This window comes from Sinohyriopsis cumingii, chromosome 4 (assembly GCF_028554795.1).
Source record: "Sinohyriopsis cumingii isolate HCF-2022 chromosome 4, ASM2855479v2, whole genome shotgun sequence".
NCBI classification, from domain to species: Eukaryota; Metazoa; Mollusca; class Bivalvia; order Unionida; family Unionidae; genus Sinohyriopsis; species Sinohyriopsis cumingii.
This window is the reverse complement of record NC_142964.1, coordinates 17,951,480-17,973,039: the sequence shown is the minus strand read 5'-3', so window position 1 is coordinate 17,973,039 and position 21,560 is coordinate 17,951,480. Positions and strand designations below refer to the sequence as shown.

The 21,560-nt window shown below is 36.1% G+C and overlaps 1 protein-coding gene across 3 annotated transcripts in view; it reads left to right on the top strand.

Moving 5' to 3' along the window:
* Window positions 1-21,560, top strand: part of LOC149800703 (uncharacterized) — a 99,584-nt gene that overhangs the window by 55,236 nt on the left and 22,788 nt on the right. Inside the window, exon 1 of one of the 3 annotated variants that reach the window (XM_089954740.1) lies at window positions 10,696-11,066. The exons of the other annotated variants lie outside the window; for them this stretch is intronic. The gene's annotated coding sequence lies outside the window, so the exon portion shown is untranslated. Of the gene's footprint in view, window positions 1-10,695; window positions 11,067-21,560 lie in introns of those variants that run through there. 3 annotated transcript variants of the gene reach the window in all.

The window sequence follows — 21,560 nt, the reverse complement described above, 5'->3', positions numbered from 1 at the left end:
CACAATTTATGTTCTTATTGAAACTGGAGACATGCCCATTTTCCACCAAATATCCAGAACGAAAACTAGAAAAACGCAAGGATACTCACACACTGATAACGAAAGCTGCGTGAAAATTATCGTTTCTCTCAAGACAATGAAGATTAAAAATAAGCGAACAAACAATTGTATGTGTCTGTCCTCATTATTCTGACGTTATTTATTACACGTGCGTGTGTTTGTAAAGTGGAAACTGACTAGTTATACATGTATATCCATATATGTATTATATGTTCGTATATCCGGTGGGTTGGGGGTTGGGGGAGTTTGTTCTTTTGGGAGTTTTATTTGTTGTTGTTGTTTGTTTTTTTGGGGGTTTTTTTACGTGTGACTGAATTTGTTTCTATTGATTTAATTCTCAAGTACGCAGCAATTTTAAAATATTGACCATTCTTAATTAGAAGTTATGTGCCATCGATTTTAAAGTGAAATTTTAGTTATGTATTTAACATCTTTGGTATTTTATGAATAAATGAATGTCTTTATAAACATTTAACTCCGATTATAACAAGCATCATTTTCTTTTGGCTGGTGTCAACTATATCAAGCGGCAGTGTGGACAAGCGAAAGTGTAGATCAGACTTTTATTTCACGTGCTCATAAGCATACAGTATTTTGATGTTGTCAGTAAGTTGATAAGTTATAAGTCAGTCTGTGGACTAATTTTTTCTCATGGTAAATAACACCATCGGGCGGGGAGTTGTTGGGAGCGAACTGGGGCACATAGTTTTTCCCAAACAATGACAACGTTGAAATGAACGAAGCTGAATTCCATACTACTAAAAAAAGCCTGGAGAACAGTTGTTAAAGGTTAATGGTGAGAAAAATAATCATACGACATTACGTTACACAAACAACGTAAGTGACATAATCATACGACATTAACGTCACACAGGCAACTTAAGTGACATAATCATATGACATTACGTTACACAAACAACGTAAGTGACATAATCATACGACATTACGTTACACAAACAACGTAAGTGACATAATCATACGACATTACGTTACACAAACAATGTAAGTGACATAATCATACGATATTACGTTACACAAACAACGTAAGTGACATAATCATACGACATTACGTTACACAAACAACGTAAGTGACATAATCATACGACATTACGTTACACAAACAACGTAAGTGACATAATCATACGACATTAACGTCACACAGGCAACTTAAGTGACATAATCATATGACATTACGTTACACGGACAACGTAAGTGACATAATCATATGACTTTACCGTCACACAGACAACGTAAGTTATATAATCATACGACATTACGTTACACAAACAACGTAAGTGACATAATCATACGACATTAACGTCACACAGGCAACTTAAGTGACATAATCATATGACATTACGTTACACGGACAACGTAAGTGACATAATCATATGACTTTACCGTCACACAGACAACGTAAGTTACATAATCATACGACATTACATTCACACAGACAAGGTAAGTAATGTAAATGACATAATCATACGACATCACCGTCACACAGACAACGTAAGTTACATAATCATACGACATTACCGTCACACAGACAACGTAAGTAACATAATCATACGACATTACCGTCACACAGACAACGTAAGTTACATAATCATGCGACATTACCGTCGCACAGACAACGTAAGTGATTTTAAAAATATGTTTGCCTATTCTTCTAGCGGCATATATTTTTACAAATATATAACTTACTCCATCTAGTGATTTTGTAAGGATAAAAACACCATGTTTTTTTTCTTGTCAAAGCTTAGACAATATTTTGATTGTAATACTCCGAGCTGTATTCATATCCTAAATATATGATTCACGCTAAACTCATATTTTCTGTACAACAAAGGAAGTAAGTGTGTTTGTCAAATCTGTATGGGTCAACGAACGATAAAAAAAGTAAAGTGATTTTTTTTCCGAGTCCTTGACAGTTGATAAATGGATTACATACCAACATGGTTCAATATACACATAGGAGATCTACAGTCTATAACGTTAAGTTAAACGTTCAATATAGACTTAGGTATTCTCTAGTCTGCAACGTTAAGTCAATTGTTGAATATAGACTTGGGTAATCTACAGTCTACAACGTTAAGTGTGTGTGTGTGTGTGTGTGTGTGTGTGTGTGTGTGTGTGTGATTTTTTTTAACGTAGCTTTAACAATTTTTCAGTCATGTCGCTACAATGTCTACAGTGTGACAGTTTATAGTGATGTTTAGCAAGCACTGAGGCATCATGCCGCAGACATGTAGCATGATGTCCCACCTAGTCACATTATCCTGACACCAGGCCGACCAGTCCTAACACTAACCTCTTAATGCTAAGCGCCAAGCGAGGCATCTGTTAGTACCATTTTTAAAAGTCTTTGGTATGACTCAGCCAGGGTTCGAACCCACGACCTCCAGCATCCGAGGCGGACGCTCTACCACTATGCCACCGGAGCGGTCTCAACGTTAAGACAATTGTTCAATATAGACTTGGGTAATCTACAGTCTACAATGTTAAGTCAATTGTTTAATATAGACTTGGGTAATCTACAGTCTACAACGTTAAGTCAATTGTTGAATGCAGACGGGGGTAATCTACAGTCTACAACGTTAAATCAATTGTTGAATGCAGACTTGGGTAATCTACAGTCTACAACGTTAAGTCAATTGTTGAATACAGACTTGGGTAATCTACAGTCTACAATGTTAAATCAGTTGTTGAATATAGACTTGGGTAATATACAGTCTACAACGTTAAGTCAATTGCTGAATATAGACTTTGGCAATCTACAGTTTGCAAAGTGAAGCCAGATGTTGAATAAAGACTTGGGTAATATACAGCCCACATTGTAGATATTCCAGTAAAAATGAATAAATAGTAATTTCAAGCTGTAATGTAGATACATCACGGAGCAACAAAAAATATATGCTGAAATGCATTCTGCACGGAAGTGCACGCTGAACACATACGACACTGAAATGCACGAAAATAATGTGCAACAGATGAAAGATCACCGACATATATTGCGAATTATCCAGAAAAGGTGGGATATAGAATTCAGCAAAAACAATTATTTACATTTAAAGTTGAAGAGAAATGATCTTTTCGAAGGCCAAATGTCATATATAAGTACCATTCAATCTGTAACCTACATCACATGTACATAAAAAAATTTAAACAGCATTGCAAAACTTCCATTACGGGATAATTACTTGGTGTATATATATATATATATATATATATATATATATATATATATATATATATATATATATATATATATATATATATATATATATATATATATATATATATATTGTACCTACCCACAACACCCGTTTAGACAAACCACCCATACAGACTATCTGAAAAGACAGTTCACTTGGCAAACAGTAATTATCTGTGAAGTGAGACGTCCTCTGTCGAAAGAAAGGGTCTTTATTCATTATGATTAATTGTGTATTATGCTTTTCCAACCCAAGTTCCCTACTGAGCTTAGGATAACATCATGCTCAAGTTAAAGTGAGGTCAAATTACCATTGGCATTGTCTTCTAAAATAGTTTGATAATAACGGTTTATAAACTTGCAGACTTTATAGATATCTCGATATTCACTTTGAGAAAAGATATTCATTTGCAGACATTTAAAACCTTGTTTTCCCAGGCTCACCGTCCATTAGTCGAGACACATTTGATATAGTTCCACGAATCGTTTTAAAAAGTAAAACTTAATGGTTTAAGATCACTTGTATATATATATATATATATATATATATATATATATATATATATATATATATATATATATATATATATATATATATATATATATATATATATATATATATATATATATATATATATATATATATGTTCATCTTCATAAGCTATAGATAGGAGAATAGATTGGAAACAGTTTTGTCCCAAAGAAATTGGTATTACAGATTAGGAAAAAAGGAAAATAACACCCCACGCCCGGAAAAAAAAATTGGGGTTAGGAGGATCCAAGAAGAAAACGACATTTCCAACGTTCTTATCACCAGATTTTTTTCGTGACCAAATCTTTTGAGGAAAATATCAAACTAAATTTAGTTCGACTTGATGCTTAGCATTTGGCCAACTGTCAATTACAATCGTAGACAAGGAAAATATTTTAGTTCTTCTTGACGCTTAACATTGGACCAACTGTCAATTAAATCTGAGACAAGGATAAATGTTTAGTTTGACTTGATGCTTAACATTGGGCCAACTGTCAATTACAATCGTAGACAAGGATAACTGTTTAGTTTGACTTGATGCCTCGCATTGGACCAACTGTCAATTGAAATCTGAGACAAGGATAAATGTTTAGTTTGACTTGATGCCTCGCATTGGACCAACTGTCAATTGAAATCTGAGACAAGGATAAATGTTTAGTTTGACTTGATGCCTCGCATTGGACCAACTGTCAATTGAAATCTGAGACAAGGATAAATGTTTAGTTTGACTTGATGCCTAGCATTGGACCAACTGTCAATTGAAATCTGAGACAGGATAAATGTTTAGTTCGATTTGATGCTTAGCATTGGGTCCAATAAACACTGAAATCTTAGACAAGGATAATATTATAGCTCGACTTTGACGCATAGCATTGTATCAAGAATAACCTTTCAGTTCGACTTCATGCTTTGCATTGGACCAACTGTCAATTGAAATTTTAGACAAGGATAAATGTTTAGTTTGACTATATGCCTAGCATTGGACCAACTGTCAATTGAAATTTTAGACAAGGATAAATGTTTAGTTTGACTTGATGTCTAGCATTGGACCAACTGTCAACTGAAATTTTAGACAAGGAGAAATGTTTAGTTTGACTATATGCCTAGCACTGGACCAACTGTCAATTGAAATCTTAGACAAGGATAAATGTTTAGTTTGACTTGATGCCTAGCATTGGACCAACTGTCAATTGAAATCTTAGACAAGGATAAATGTTTAGTTCGATTTGATGCTTAGTATTGGATTTCATAGTTATCATTGGATCAACTGTCAATTGAAATCTTATACAAAGATAAGAACTTTCAGTTCGATTTCATAGTTATCATTGGATCAACTGTCAATTGAAATCTTATACAAAGATAAGAACTTTCAGTTCGATTTCATAGTTATCATTGGATCAACTGTCAATTGAAATCTTATACAAAGATAATATTTTAATTCAATTTGATGCATAACATCCATAAGTGGTAGATTCCTTTTGTTTATCTGTGATGTGACAACAAATATTGTATCGATAGACGTCTAATGACTGCAGATATGGAAAATCATTAGAATGCGTGTGGTTTTCCTTGTATGTATGTATGCATGTATGTATGCATGTATGTATGTATGTATGTAGGTAGGTAGGTAGGCAGGCAGGCAGGCAGGCAGGCATGTATGTATGTATGTATGTACGAAGTTGTATCTCATCCATTAGAACCAGTTTTGTTGCTCCACCGACTTTGAACTCTGCCATTTGGTAAGTAAATCCTTATTTTTTTTTTCCTATCAGTTCTATAGCATTATCATTACGATGTTTGTATCAATAACATTAAAAACTGAACTACTTTCTTCGGCGGTTTTAAAAGGGATTGGTCCGTACAGCACGTGCATGCAACAAAAGACGGAATTGTTATAAAAGGGTTCGGTCCGTGTAGTCCATACATGCAACACAATACGAGATTGTTACAAAAGGGAAGGGTCTGTGTCCTCCATACATACAACATAATATGGGATTGTTACAAAACGGAACGGCCTGTGTAGTCCACACATACAACACAATATGAGATTGTTACAAAAGGGAACGGTCTGTGTATTCCATACATAAAACACAATATGGGATTGTTACAAAAGGGAACGGTATTTGTATTCCATACATGCAAATACGAGATTGTTCCAAAAGGGATCGGTCTGTGTAGTCCATACATGCAACACAATACGAGACTGTTACAAAAGGGAACGGTCTGTGTATTCAATACATACAGTACAAGGCGGGAATGTTACAAAAGAGATCGGTCTAAGTAGTCCAGACATGCAACAACACAGGCATGTTACAAAAAGGACCGGTCCAAATAGTCCAGACATGCAACACAGTAGGGATTGTTACAAATGGGATCGGTTTGTGTATTACATACATGCAACACAATAGGGAATTATTATAAAAGGGGTTGGTCTGTGTAATCCAAAACGCAGCACAAGACAAAATTGTTATAAAAGGGATCGGTCTGTGTAATCCATACTCGCAACACAAGATGAGATTGTTAGTTGAGAATGATTCAGTTAACAATTCGGATATCAGAATGCTTAGAATGAAAGGAGTCTTTAACACTTGTATTGTCTATTCGTCCCCAGTGGCACGTAAACAACACCAGTGAGTACTTGATCAAAGGTCATCCTCGTTTAACTTTACATTTCAGTCATTTTTGTAACCAAAGTATACTTTTTATGCGTGTTTACATAAGTAGAAATGTGAATTTATACATGCAATTGCAAGCTCGTGCATGCAACAATGTATATGAAACTGATTAACAACAAATAAAATGACAGAGAGCGAGAGAGATAACGTTATAGTGTAAATGTTTTCGCTCGATTACACACAAAAAAACCTGAATACGGCCTTGACAACAATATTTTCTATTACAACAGAGATTTCCGGATATTGACTAAATTAATATTGATGCGATTATATATAAAGGAATATGTTTAGATGAATCGTATTTGACAGAGTTAGTGCTAATTATCATAGTTGGTTGTGGGTTTCATTCTAATTACCCTCCCTATTTGAGTGATTTCACGTTAATTACTCTAATTACCCTCCCTATTGTACTGATTTCACGTTAATTACCCTAATTACCCTACGGATAATGGAAAGCTTCACTTCAGATTAACTAAATCTGCCTCTCTTATCCAAATGTCTAATATATGCCTGACTTTGTAGATGAGAAGAGGATAATTTATTTGATGACTGATATCTGATCTATTTAGGATAAAGCATGTAGAGATTCGCTTTTGCGATGCCAGTTTCGCCCTCAACGATATGCCATAGGAAGTAGAAGCTTTTTGCAATGCCAGTTCCACCCATGACGACGTACCATATGGAAGCAAAGGTTTCTGCTGTTAGTCTTTTTTTTAACGAGTTTAGCAAACAATACGTAACATAAACGATTGTGTTGGTGATGTAGTTTCATGATTTCAATACGATTTTTTTTAATTTTAAAAATATATTAGCTTTTTCAGATCATGTTGACGGACGGGCTGACCTCATTACTGAAAACAGATCCCTACTGCGTCATAAAATATTCTTCTCATATTTTCTGTAATATTTTGCGAATCCCTTTAAACAATAAAGTAAAAACAATAGGAGTTTCTATAAGAAATGTGCAGATTGCTATTTGTGATAATGGCCCTGCCAGTGATGCGATAACGCCATCTGGGGACCGTTTGCTTTACTGCTAACCAGAGGCAAAGTTCTGCACCTGAGTATTTCATCCGGACCGAAAGTTGTTGTCAAACGTATGGCCGATGTGCACTAATTTACTTTTAAATTATTAGGGTGAACGTCAACAAAGTATATGACGTTAAGGCAAGAATGTTGCTCAAATATGGGATTTAGATATCAGGAGCTGAAGTTTTCCAGAGCTAGTAATAGCGTAAAACTACATATGAAAGCAGTAGCGTATGTAGCAATACTAACTGCAACAACTGCATGGGCAATAGCGGCAGAAGCAAGTCTGTTAAGGTGAGGATGATCTGTGAAGAAGTGGGTCTGTTAATGAAGGGCGGATCTGAGAGGAAGTGGGTCTGTTAATGAGGAGCGGATCTGGGAGGAAGTGGGTCTGTTAATGAGGAGCGGATCTGGGAGGAAGTGGATCTGTTAATAATGGGCGGATCTGGGAAGAAGTGGGTCTATTATTGAGAGACGGATCTAGGAAGAAATGGGTCTGTTAATGAAGGACAGACCTTGGAGGAAGTGGGTCTGTTAATGAGGATCGGATCTGGGATAGTTTATAGCTTTTAAGTCTTCATGGTATTTTTAAATGTATTCGACAAAGTGAATATAATTGTATTTAATGATCGATTAATTATATGTTGAAATTAGCATGATTTAATTAATTCATTTGTGTCTTTATTTACCAGTATAAATAACTAAATTTTGCTACTACTTCAGTGGTATTTTCACAAAAACGTATAAGAATTAGTGCGCGAAAAAAGTGAACTAAAGTGAAGATAAGAAAATTAGTACTTGTCTTAGCTAACGTGATTGACGTGACGCAAGGGCAAGAATATAAAAAGAAATTAAATTTCATTTGAAGGCAATATGATACATTTAGCTAATCAATTAAAAAAAATTAAAATCTATGAATAAAAAATGAGAAATTGTTTATTCATTGCTTTGCTGCCTCGGGATACAATATATTTTAAAACAAAAAAATTAATAAAATTTACGAAACTACACGGGGAAAAGCGTAAATTATAACAAAAATGAAATTATAGGGAACTCATTTCACCAAATAACTCTAGTGATTGTACAAAAAAAAAAATCCAGTAAATGTATACGAATACAGCTTAGTACCGAACACTGGGCGATATCAGAACCGTAATGGCGAAATGTCACTTGATACGAACATGGCCATGCCCACGAAAAACCATAACGGAAAGGTCTAAAACTAGAAACAAAACCTCACGAAAAACCATAACGGAAAGGTCTAAAACTAGAAACCAAACCTCACAAAAAACCATAACGGAAAGGTCTAAAACTAGAAACCAAACCTCACGAAAAAGATTAAATAAATTCGTGTGCCAAAATAAAATGATTTTATTTATGCAATATATAATCAATACAATATTATTTAAAAAAGCATTTATTTGTTGGGGTTGTATTGGGTGGTGGTCTATTTTTGGCAGGGGCGGGGGTCCTTTAAATTATGTATATTTGGGACAAATCACGATACTATCACGTACTTCCTTCTTCTTCCTCTTGATAAGGGACTTAAGGATATGGGACGAAAAGCTCCATTCTTGACAAGCACAGACTGGATCTCTTCATTGTTAATATAATCAGCATTAGTTAGGTCTCGGGTTCGAATCCTACTATCGGATCAACCCGGGCCATCAACCGTGCTGTCTCTTTGGACAAGGCACTTTACTCCAATTACTTCTGTACGATATAACATACTTGTGTTGATGTGCTGTGAAACACCAAATCAATCCCCCTTAATCTGACAGCCTGTTCATCAGCTCCCCTTGATGTGTGACTTCTTTTCCACCAGAAGTATTCAAACTGGATTTTATATCTATATCTTGGCATCCGTCCGTCTACGGGAGACGATGGCGTAGCTCCAAAGTAAGCTTTTGTCTATCCTTCTTTCTAGCTCTCTTTTCAGCTTGTTTTATTCTTCTCTCTTCCTCTGCGTTTTGAACTCCCTGCCTGACAGCTGGACGCCAGCTGGAACGGTTGTTTGCACAGCTCTCCCAGTCGTTGACATTGATGTTTGCCGTCTTCATATCATTCTTGCAAACATCTTTGTAGCGCAGATGTTGTCGTCCAGTTGGTCGTGCACCTTCTGCTAACTCCCCATATAACAGGTCCTTGGGAATGCGACCTGGGTCCATTCTTTTGATATGGCCAAGCCAGCGAAGGCGCCTCTCGCTGAGAATGGAGAACATGCTGTTCATGTTGGCGCGTTCTAGAACCTCTGTGTTGGGTACTTTGTCCTGCCACTGGATGTGCAGAATGCGCCGCAGACATCTCAGGTGGAAGCTGTTGAGTTTCCTCTCGTGTCTATAATGGATACATTAAATTTTGAATAGGGGTGTACCCCTGGATCCCTAAAGGGTACCCATTTATGTGCGATAGTATTTTAAACCCCCTTACCCATTCATGTACTAAAGTGTATGTCAATGTTTTCATTTAGACTCATTTACTCAAATAAAATAAATATGAATTGTTGTTCTAAAATTTAGTCCTAAAATAATCTAACCAAAGTATATTCAGTCATGACTATTGAATGCTATACAACATAAATGTAATTTTATTTTTATAAAAAAAAATTCCATATGAAAATTATTAATCGTTGTGGACTTTTACGATGGTGATCAATTATTAAATTGGATCAAGAAAAGATGACGTAGGGTATATCATTACAAATAACAGGGCAGTATGAATTGCTGCCTTCATTGTGACATCACAGCGCGATATATACAGTCCGGTATGTACTGGATCACACCTTTTGGCTTACCTCGCCCAAAACTATCAACGTCATTTAACATTAATTTTGCCGTACATATTTTCGGGACGTGTAAATAATGACCTTCCAAAGGAACATGGATGAATAAAGAACCAAATAAAGTGAATGTCTGCCATTTAATGGCATGTTTATCAAATCCTAAAATATGATACCCGATAGTGAAATAGTCGGTTCTGAACGACTACATAACCTGTATGAGTTTTGCTATAGTCAATTACTTTATGCTGATAACAGGACATGACGAACCTGGTTGACCGTAATATGCCGATTCTAATCAAAAAAACAATCCATTACATAGTGAGTTTACCCAAATAGGACAAACTCATAATACGAAGGCAAGGGTGCATACTAGAGATTCGTACGTGCTGATTGGTATACAATTAAGAATACTTCATATGAGGAGTTTTCCCAATTGGGTAAAACCATATTACGAAGGCAAGGGTGCATGCTAGAGACTTGTGCGTGTAAATTTGTATGCAGTGTCAAAGAGCTTATATTGCTATTTACATAAGGAGTTATCGACTTGAAGAATCATGTTCGACGATATAAGTGCTATATTTGCGGGATGTCTAGTGATAATATATTGGTCTGTCATTGATTAACGGCGTATCTGCTGCTTCAACAGTCAGCGTAGGTCAATAACGACGATAATCATTTAAGTCTTCTAGATAGGGCTTGAGGATTTCCTACAACTTACTTATGTATCTCAGTTCTTCTAACAAAGGGTGTTGTGCCTAACAATCACACAAGAAGGTAAGGACTGATTTTATTCCCAGTAGTTTATTTGTTCGTTCCTTTGTTTGTTTGATTTTAATTCGCATACAATTACCACGGAATTTCATTTTTGCTATCTAACTTGAAAATATTCATTCGCACTGTTTTCCAGCAATTTGATTTATTTAAGTGAACAATGAATAGATTTCTGCTATGTACATAAATGATAGGACATTTCAATAATGCCTATGAATCATAGAGAAAGTAATCCCAATTGCGACATGTAACCCATTAAGTTGAACGTCAGAGCCGCAGAAACATCATTATGAAAAAATTATTCTGTAGTACTTCTCTGTGTAGTAAAATATAAACTATCTCATTTTAATCTTAAGTTTGTGATTACATTACATCATATATTTCTATAATTCAATCTCCATAAAGATTTTTTTACTTTATGCCTAAAACATTTTTGTACCAAAGAATAATATCTGCGTCACAATTTTTATTTCTTTTTCTACAAGTTCTCGTACTGAAATTCGTTAACTATTCTCAAATTGGCAACAATAATAGCGTGGAAGGACATTGCCTCCAGCCAGGTCCTAACCCCTATATTGAATACATTTCTTTGATAGTAACAAAAGCATGTTATAAGGTTAAGCTTTTCTTAGATATTCATAAAACTGAAATATTTTTACAGGAGTGTTTGTTGTTTTAAGCCAACAATATGCTATCGGTATTTGACGCCCTAGTGTCTCTCCACTCAACAAGTAGATTGTGGTATAATTACCGTATCTATGGGTCAAACTCCACGCGATGTTTACAGATAAACTTGTTTCTTTACAACCTAGAACCCCTTTTACATCTTCCCAAATAGTTTTAATTTTAGAAGTAACATCGTTTCAAAAGATAAAGAACGTATACATTTAAATAACGGCGACTTTCGAATACATTTCTTAAATATCAAATACTTTTTAACGATTTGGTGTATTTCACTGGAATTAACTATTTGTAAAAACTTGAATCGAACAAAACGACTGGCCAAGCTTAAAGACATCTTGATTATATCGCGCAGTGTTATATTGAAATAGCATAACAATGGTAAAATAGACTGCATCCAAGTCAACAACATGTAATTAAAGCAAAAAAGATTGCGGAAGAAACCGAGTTTTTGCTAAGCCGTATTTTTAATAAGTAACCCTAATCTAATTTAGTCCTATGTAACCACAGTACCAATACTTTTTCTAGGCTTTTTACAGTAGTCACATACTACGCACATAATTTGTATCGTAAGTCTATTAAGTTGGTCTTCGTAAAGGAAACAGTGTGAACGTCTCCTTTATTTGTATTCAAAGGTTGATGATTAAGCAAGGATTGGGAATCGAATTGTCTTCAGACAAAGCCTCCACAAAAGTCAGTGAATAGCATAATTAATTTCATTATTTACAATTGTAAATTTTTTGACGTACAGGAAACAAATCAATTATTGGAAACAATGATTTGTGTAAGTGTGCATGTATACGAGTTTCATTCTTGAAACAATTTATCACGTTAAAGTTGTTGTTGTTGTTGTTGGGTTTAGCGCCATTTTTCAGCACACGATAGGCTATACATGGCGTCCAGTATTAATGGTGGGGGAAGAACCCGGGAAAACCCCGGAAAGAACCACCGACCCACGAGAAGTCAAATTTTAGCGCCAACTGTCAACGTGTTGACTTTGAAGAACATGACTATGTTATTTCCTGCGTTTCGTTTTCAAGACCGCATACAAAAATATCAGTGAACAGGTAGGATGTCTGATGCTTAATACAAAGTTTAAAGATTGATTGCAAACAAGATATCATATTTCCTTTCTTTCTCTATCGCTTACATTATGTAATGTGGACTTCTGCGACGACCTGTAGACTTCGGCAATGGCCTTTATACTTCAGCAATAACCAATAGACTTCGGCAATGACCTATAAACTTCAGAAATGGCATTTAGACTTCAGCAATGACATGTAGAACAGCAATGACCTATATACTTCAGCAATAACCTATAGACTTCATCAATGACATGTAGAACAGCAATGACCTATATACTTCAGTAATAACCTATAGACTTCGGCAATGACCTATAGACTTCAGCAATGACATGTAGAACAGCAATGACCTATATACTTCAGCAATAACCTATAGACTTCGGCAATGACCTATAGACTTCAGAAATGACACGTAGACTTCAGTGATAACATGTAGACCAGCAATGAACTATAGACTTCAGAAATGGCATGTAGACTTCGGCAATGACCTATATCACTGGTCAACAGTGAAATCATTACTGACTTGAAAAGGCCCTAATCTGTAGTATTTTGGTGTGCCGAACACGAATATAACCGTGAAAAATTTGTATTGGCTCTCGTTTTGAAGATATTCATATACCTCATTTTCTATGTTTCACTGTGTAAATTTCTCCAGTAGGACTGCAGCAACATCTGGAATAATGATGTAACATTGCATAATACCATCATGCTCACATCATTCACAGTTGATTGCATCATTTTCTGATGCAATGCAATAATAATGCCATGCGGCTGCTGAAGTAAGTTGACGTCAGCAGTGTACTATACATGTGTAGGCCTATTATACTAATGCCAGGCGGCTGCTGAAGCTGACGTAAGCAGTGTACTATATAAAGCCCAATCAGATAGGTTCAGCATTTAAAATATTTTAGACGTTGTGCGAGACAGTTCAAGCTACTGTTACATAAAACTTATTATTTTATCCATTTACGTACAATAAAGAACAGTAATGCCTCGAAAGTGTGTTAATACCACGGACAATTTTTGCTATATTTGTGGGGAAGTGACATTTGCCAACCAGAAGAAAAGTATCAATTCTCAAGTGAAGAAGGCATATCATCTTTACTTCGGATGCAAGGTTGGTGACCAAGACAAGCCTTGGGCTCCGCATATATGCTGTGCTACATGTACAACACAGTTTTCACAGTGGTTGAATTGCAAAAGGTCATCAATGCCGTTTGCAGTCCCAATGGTGTGGAGAGAGCCAAGCAACCACCAAAATGACTGTTACTTCTGCTTGGTTCCTCCTCTTTCCGGCGGAATAACGAAGCGAAAGAAGTCGAGAATAGTCTACCCAAACATTCCGTCTGCATTGAGACCAGTTCCACATGGTGAGGGACTTCCTATTCCAGAACCTCCAGCAGAATATTCTCTTGATTCATCTGACGAAGACAAAGGTGAGTCGACCTGTTCTTCTCCTGGTCCATCAGCATGCAGTGATCCAGATTTTCACTGTGGTGCATCATCAACCCCACACAGAATAACACAGGAAGAACTAAATGACCTGATTCGTGATTTGGACTTATCAAAGAACATGGCAGAAATTGCTAGGATCAAGACTCCAACAATGGAATCTATAGAAGAAGATGTCACAATTACTGCATATCGAAAGCGCCACCAGCAATTGGAGCCTTTCTTCAGAAAGGAAAGTAATCTGATATTCTGTTCCGATATTGAGGGCCTCATGAATGCTTTAAAAATCACTCATGACCCACAAGAATGGAGACTATTTGTGGACTCTTCGAAACTGAGTCTCAAGGCTGTGCTTTTGCACAATGGAAACATTCTTCCATCTATTCCAGTAGCGTATGCTGTCCACATGAAAGAGACATACGATAACTTAAGGCAGCTACTGAATTCCATTGAGTATAACAAGTACAGCTGGCACCTCTGTGGTGATTTGAAGGTAGTTGCCCTTTTAATGGGACTGCAGCAAGGATATACAAAATACATGTGTTTCTTATGCGAGTGGGATAGCCGAGCAAGGGAAATGCACTACATGAGGAAGGAATGGACTCACAGGCAGAATGTAGCCATTGGAGAGAAGAATATCCAACACCCAGCTCTGGTTGAGGCTCAGAAAATCTTGCTACCACCCCTTCACATCAAACTAGGTTTGATGAAGAACTTCGTGAAAGCCATTGACCGGACTTTGCCAGCATTCCGATACCTGCATGAAAAATTCCCTCGACTCAGCGAAGCAAAGATTAAAGAGGGAGTTTTTGTGGGTCCTCAGATTCGAGAGCTTTTCAAAGATGACCGGTTCAACAACTTGCTGGAAGGTGACGCGAAACAAGCATGGAATGCTTTTCGCCTAGTTTCTACAAACTTCCTCGGAAATGTTAGGGCAGAAAACTATAAGGAACTAGTAGAAGACATGTTGATGAAGTATAAGAAACTTGGCTGCAATATGTCTCTAAAGATTCACTTCCTTCATTCCCATTTGGATTTCTTTCCTAGCAACTGTGGTATTGTTAGTGATGAACACGGCGAACGTTTTCATCAAGATATCGCAACAATGGAACAAAGATACCAGGGAAAATGGTCCACTACAATGCTGGCTGACTACTGCTGGACACTCCTCAGAGATGCTCCCGAACAGCTGTACAAGAGACAGGCGAAGAAATCTAAGATGTAGTCAATGACTTGATTTTTTATAGGTAGGCTATTACAGTTGACCTTTTACTATTGGAATGCATTTCGTTATGTAAACATTAATTTCTTGCAGATTACAAAAAAACTAGAGCCAATTTTGCAATTTGACTGTCATATTCGTGTTCAGCACATAAAAATTGATAAGAATTGACTAATTTTATTTCAGTAACATGACTTTTGTAAAAATTTGTTGTCCAGTGTATACTTCAGCAATAACCTATAGGCTTCGGCAATGACCTATAGACTTCAGATATGACATGGAGACTTCAGAAATTACATGTAGACTTCAGTAATGACATGTAGACCAGCAATGACCTATAGACTTCAGAAATGACCTGTAGACTTCAGTAATGACAATTAGACCAGCAATGACCTACAGACTTCAGAAATGACATGTAGACTTCAGAAATGACATGTAGATTTCAGTAATGACATGTAGACCAGCAATGACCTATAGACTTCAGCAATGCCCTATAGACTTCAGCAATGACCTATAGACTTCAGAAATGACATGTAGACTTCAACAATGACATGTAGACTTCAGCAATGTGGATGTATGATGATAGTATTCAGAAAATCCGATATTTTTCGGTTGCATGAATGCTAAACAATTAGAAAGTTAACACAGCGAACTTTAAACGGTGTTTTACAACGAATGCATTCGTTCATAAATTAAATCCTTTAGACAGAAATTAACATATATGAAAATAAACTGATTGTTTGGTATCTGATTTGGGCCTAGTTTCCAGTATACTTTCAATAACCATCACAGGCTTAAAATATACCTTATTACACTCTTAAATGAGTAGATTGTTTTGAAAACAGCTGTCTGATGAAATAGTCCAATAGTAAGTCCTAATATTACAGTAGATGGTGTTATGACGTAAACTGGGCCTCAGCCTTACATGGTGTTATGGAGTAAACTGGGCCTCAGCCATAGATGATGTTATGGCGTAAACTGGGCCTCGGCCTTATATTGTGTTATGACGTATAATGGGCCTCAGTCATATATTGTGTTATGACGTAAAATGAGCCTCAGCCTTATATTGTGTTATGGCGTAAAATGAGCCTCAGCCATATAGGTGTTATGGCGCAAACTGGGCATCTGCAATACATGGTGTTTTTGACGTAAACTGAGCCTCAGCTATAGATGGTGTTATGGCGTAAAATGGGTCTGAGCCATAGATAATGTAGTGGCGCAAACTGGGCCTCATCCATAGATGTTGTTATGGCGTAAACTGTGCCTCAGCCTTATATTGTGCTATGACGTAAAATATGCATCATCCTTATATTGTGTTATGGCATAAAATGGGCCTCAGCCATAGATAATGTTATGGCGCAAACTGGGCCTCAGCCATAGATAATGTTATGGCGTAAACTGGGCCTCAGCCTTATATTATGACGTAAAACGGGCCTCATCCTTATATTGTGTTATGACGTAAAATATGCATCATCCTTATATTGTGTTATGGCGTAAAATGGGCCTCAGCCATAGATATGGTGTTATGGCGTAAACTGGGCCTCTGCAATACATGGCGTTTTGGCGTAAACTGAGCCTCAGCCATAGATGGTGTTGTGGCGTAAAATGGGACTCAGCAATAGATAGTGTTATGGCACAACTAGGCCTCAGCCTTATATTGTGTTATGACGTAAAATGGGCCTCGGCCTTATATGGTGTTATGGCGTAAAATAAGCCTCAGCCATAGATGGTGTTACGGCTTAAAATAGGCATCAGTCATATATGGTGTTTAGGCGTAAACTGGGCCACAGACTTCAGGTAATAAAGAACAAATACTTTCTGTAATGGCATTGTGTGAGAGAGAGAGAGAGAGAGAGAGAGAGAGAGAGAGAGAGAGAGAGAGAGAGAGAACTTCAAAAAGACCGAACAATATACAATTTGACATTCATGGGTAATAAGACATAGATCCACTTTATTCTTTTTCGTGATGGGAGTGGACTGTGACATGAGTAATTCATGTATGTGTTCTCCTAGACAAATAAACAGTTATTATAAGAAACCGGAAATATGCAACTTCAGTCAGTTTTGTAAAGTGTAGCATTTTTCATGTTAATTTCCAATTCAGATTAAAGACATGCCTACATTCTACAAAATATAAGCCAAATTCAATGACAAAGGAAGGTTAACGAAAATTGAGGCTTATCTCATAAAAAGAAGAAGAAAAAAAAAACAGAAAAGAAAATCGAAGATGAAAATAAGAAATGAACTTACAGTGATATGTACTTAAAAATCCGATGGCAATAAACTGACGTTGTTGAGGCGGAAGACCGTATTGAAGTCTTGCGAAGTTCCACATGCATGTACTGGAATGATAATGCATGACCTGCATCTATCTATCTATCTATCTATCTATATATCTATCTATCTATCTATCTATCTATCTATCTATCTATCTATCTATCATCTGTGTGTATGTATGTATGTATGTATGGATGGATGGATGGATGGATGTATGGATGTATGCATGTAGTTGTTGTTGTTTTAGGGTTTAACGCCATTTTTCAGCACAAGATAGGCTATACATGGTGGCCAGTATTAATGGTGGAAGAAGAACCCGGGAAAACCCCGGAAAGAACCACCGACCCACGAGAAGCTACCGGCAAGCTTTCTCACATATCCACATTGGCTGAGCCCGAGACTCGAACCTATGCAGACAGAGGTGAGATGGCAGTGATCCGTGACGGAGAGCGCTTTAGACCACTCGGCCACTCGGGGCCCCTGTATGTATGTATATGTATGTGCTTGAATGTTTGTTTGTCCGTCCAACTGTCTGTCGTTTTGCCAGATTTGATCCTCCTCTACAATTACATTTGAAAACATCAACCATCAGATATTTATTGATAGGGAAAGTGGCACATGTTGGTGGGGAAATATTGGTCTTTTATAAATATGTTTATGATGATATGTGTGTGTCAGAATTTCAGCTAACTGTAGTAAAAACCTGACACTTGAAACTGTATAATAAACAGTTATTTTAACATTAATGTAGAAGTTTGTGAATTAAAGTCCACGAAAAATCTAATAAATTCTAATATGATGTGGCGTTTTAATTGTATTGAAGCACATGTTGACATGTGGGGGGGGGTCGTATTTTTAACACTATGGATTTAAATAAAGGGTTGACCTAGCTATTTTCGATGGATTGCACACGACTGAAACAAATGATGCAGATATGTATACCACGCCAAAAATACAAAGGACAAAAGAAATATACCTAAAAAGTTTGTAGAGTTTAATCCTGAAAGGAATAGCTTACCGCGTTATAAACAATATGCTTAAAATGTGACTTTTCAACTCATATTTTAATTAAAAATCATTTGAATTTTTTCCACGTCTTTCGTATCATATTGGTATGACACATTCTTACATTATTTGGTATGAAATTTGAAATTGTAAGTAACCTTCTATGCATGAATCAGTATTCTTCAATATTATTAAACAAATGAGGAATTCAAAACATTTAATTGACATAACTGCTATAGCACACAAAATACACTTTACTTTCTAAATATAATTTTATAAAAGTATTTACTCAGTCAGACTGACTGGATCACTGTCGGCTATATTGTTCATCCGGGGTGGAAAATAACGTGCTTCACGAGAGCCTTACTTTTTCCTACTTTAACGTTATAAATTTGTTGTACAAAAAACGCTTTGTACTGTTTTCACCGTAATATGAATGAGTCAATATAAAATTTACTGAAGGAATGTATCTGACTGCGCATCAGTCTATATAGAACTTAATTTAAGTCGTCGATAATTATTAAATTCATACCATTACCGATTGTTGTTTTAATTCCTTTTCAAATCTAAATCAAGAGTCTCTCTGGTTGCAATAAAGTATCTATAAAAATATTCGAATTAATTTAAAGTAATGAAATTATAAAATTTTGCACGTCTCCCAAAGTGGTTCAGTCTGTCAAATTGCATGAAATTATAACATGTTTCCTGTTTCCCAAAGTGACTATGTCAATTACATTGTATGAAATTATCAAATGTCGCGTGGTTCCCAAAATGGCTATGTCAGTTAAATTGCATGAAATTTCGTAAAATGCCGCGTGTTTCCCAGAATGGCTGTGTCAATTAAATTGCATGGCATGAGCTGCTGCAGATTTCTAAAAAAAACAAAAAGAACATGTGGATTAGGACTGTCGAAAAAATAAATGGCAAAATTGCAATCCAAGACACGCTGCACCGCCTCTCCCTCCCCATCCCTACACTAACCATATTGTAAGTTCGGGGATGCGGGATGTAGAATAGTCATGACGACTACTCAAGCTTGTCACCAGGGACGATTTAAGGTGGCAGCGACCAGCTGAAAGGTTGTGGGTTCGAATCCTACTATCTAATCAGTGGTGGTCTGTTCTTGGGTGTGTACTTTATTCCAGTTGCCTTGCCACTAAATGACCTATATGTTTTATTATTCCGTTAAACACCTAATGAAACCCAACCAAAATGTTTGGACGAGAAATTTAAACTCAAGATCAGACGCTCCAAGATTGGACACAATACTTAAGGCATACCAACGTCATGAAAATTTTACAGCCGAGTAGAATTATCCATGTGTTTTTTTTTTTTTATAATCTGAAAGTTCTGTGAGTCATGTTAAATTCTTATTAAGATTATAGACTGTAGAAGATATGGGTCTTCCAAATGTACACACGTAGATAATGTGATATGTGCAATGCACAGCAAGCACAGCAATGGTTTCCAACTGAAAAGTGTTCTGTAAGGAAACGCACTAACATGATGCACGTCAAATTGGAACTTGTTGACGTTCCCGACGGACTAGCGATATCGAGTGTTACAGCTTTAAATCTACATATAATGTAGATGAGAAGAACTCTTTGGCAAAGGTCAGAAATATTAATTAGGCAAAGTCGGGTCAGTAAGGTACATTACATTTATAAACAATCAATATGCAAATCTCTATTGACAAACCTATTTTGCACCGTTAGCACTATTTTAGAAAGACTAGAGGTGTACAGACTCCGCCCCATTTAGACACCAACTTTTAGAAAGTCTCGCTATTTACAGACTCCACACTATTTAAACAAACCCTCTTTAAGAAAGACTATCTGTGAATAGACTACACCCGTTTGAAATAAACCATCTCTAAAAAAAAGACTATCTGAGTACAGGCTACACACCTTTCAGACAAAACGTCTTTAAGAAAGATTAATATTTTACAGACGACAACCCGATTAGACAAACCATCTTTAAGAAAGACTGTTTACAGACTACACCCCTTTTCGACAAACCATCTTTAAGAAAGATTATCTGTTTACAGACTACACGCCTTTTAGACAAACCATCTCTACATTCAGATCACGTTTGAATAAAGAACCCATGCAAATCCATATCACATGCAAAATAAGATTACATCTATAAATAGTTAATGTCCTTAATAGTTAATGTCCTTGTAGGTGTAAAGTGATATGGAAGTTTTGTAGAATGTTTTCAGACTTCTATATTTTATTACCGAAGAGACGATAACCACGTGTTCAATTTATAGTGAGAACAAGTTAATAATTTTAGCTGAGGAACTTGTTCCAAACAGCGATTTTATATATTTTAAATTTCAGATCTGATAAAAATATATTCATTTTTGACAACCTCCTTTCAATAGATTTGTCTGTCTCTTCTTTTCTTTGTCTCACACATTTTAGTCGAATAACGCTGTTGTTAGGTTCTGTGTAACTCTTTCAATCTGCTTAAAAATATATATAAACTTGATCAAGATTTAAACGTACATATTGCATAGTTCAGAAAGCAAATCGGAAAGATTTTTTTTATTCCCGAAAGTAATCGACATTATGAATTAAACATAAGCGAAAAGATCGAACAATGATTTACATATCAAGGTAGATCACTGAGGCGACCAAAATGCTGAAATCTTTAAAAGGCATATTTCAGCTATTTGTATTATATGCATTCCTTGCATCGACTGAAAATATATTTGATTTGATTAACAATACGGGTTGATGTTAATCGCTATTTGATAGGTATGATTGACAATAC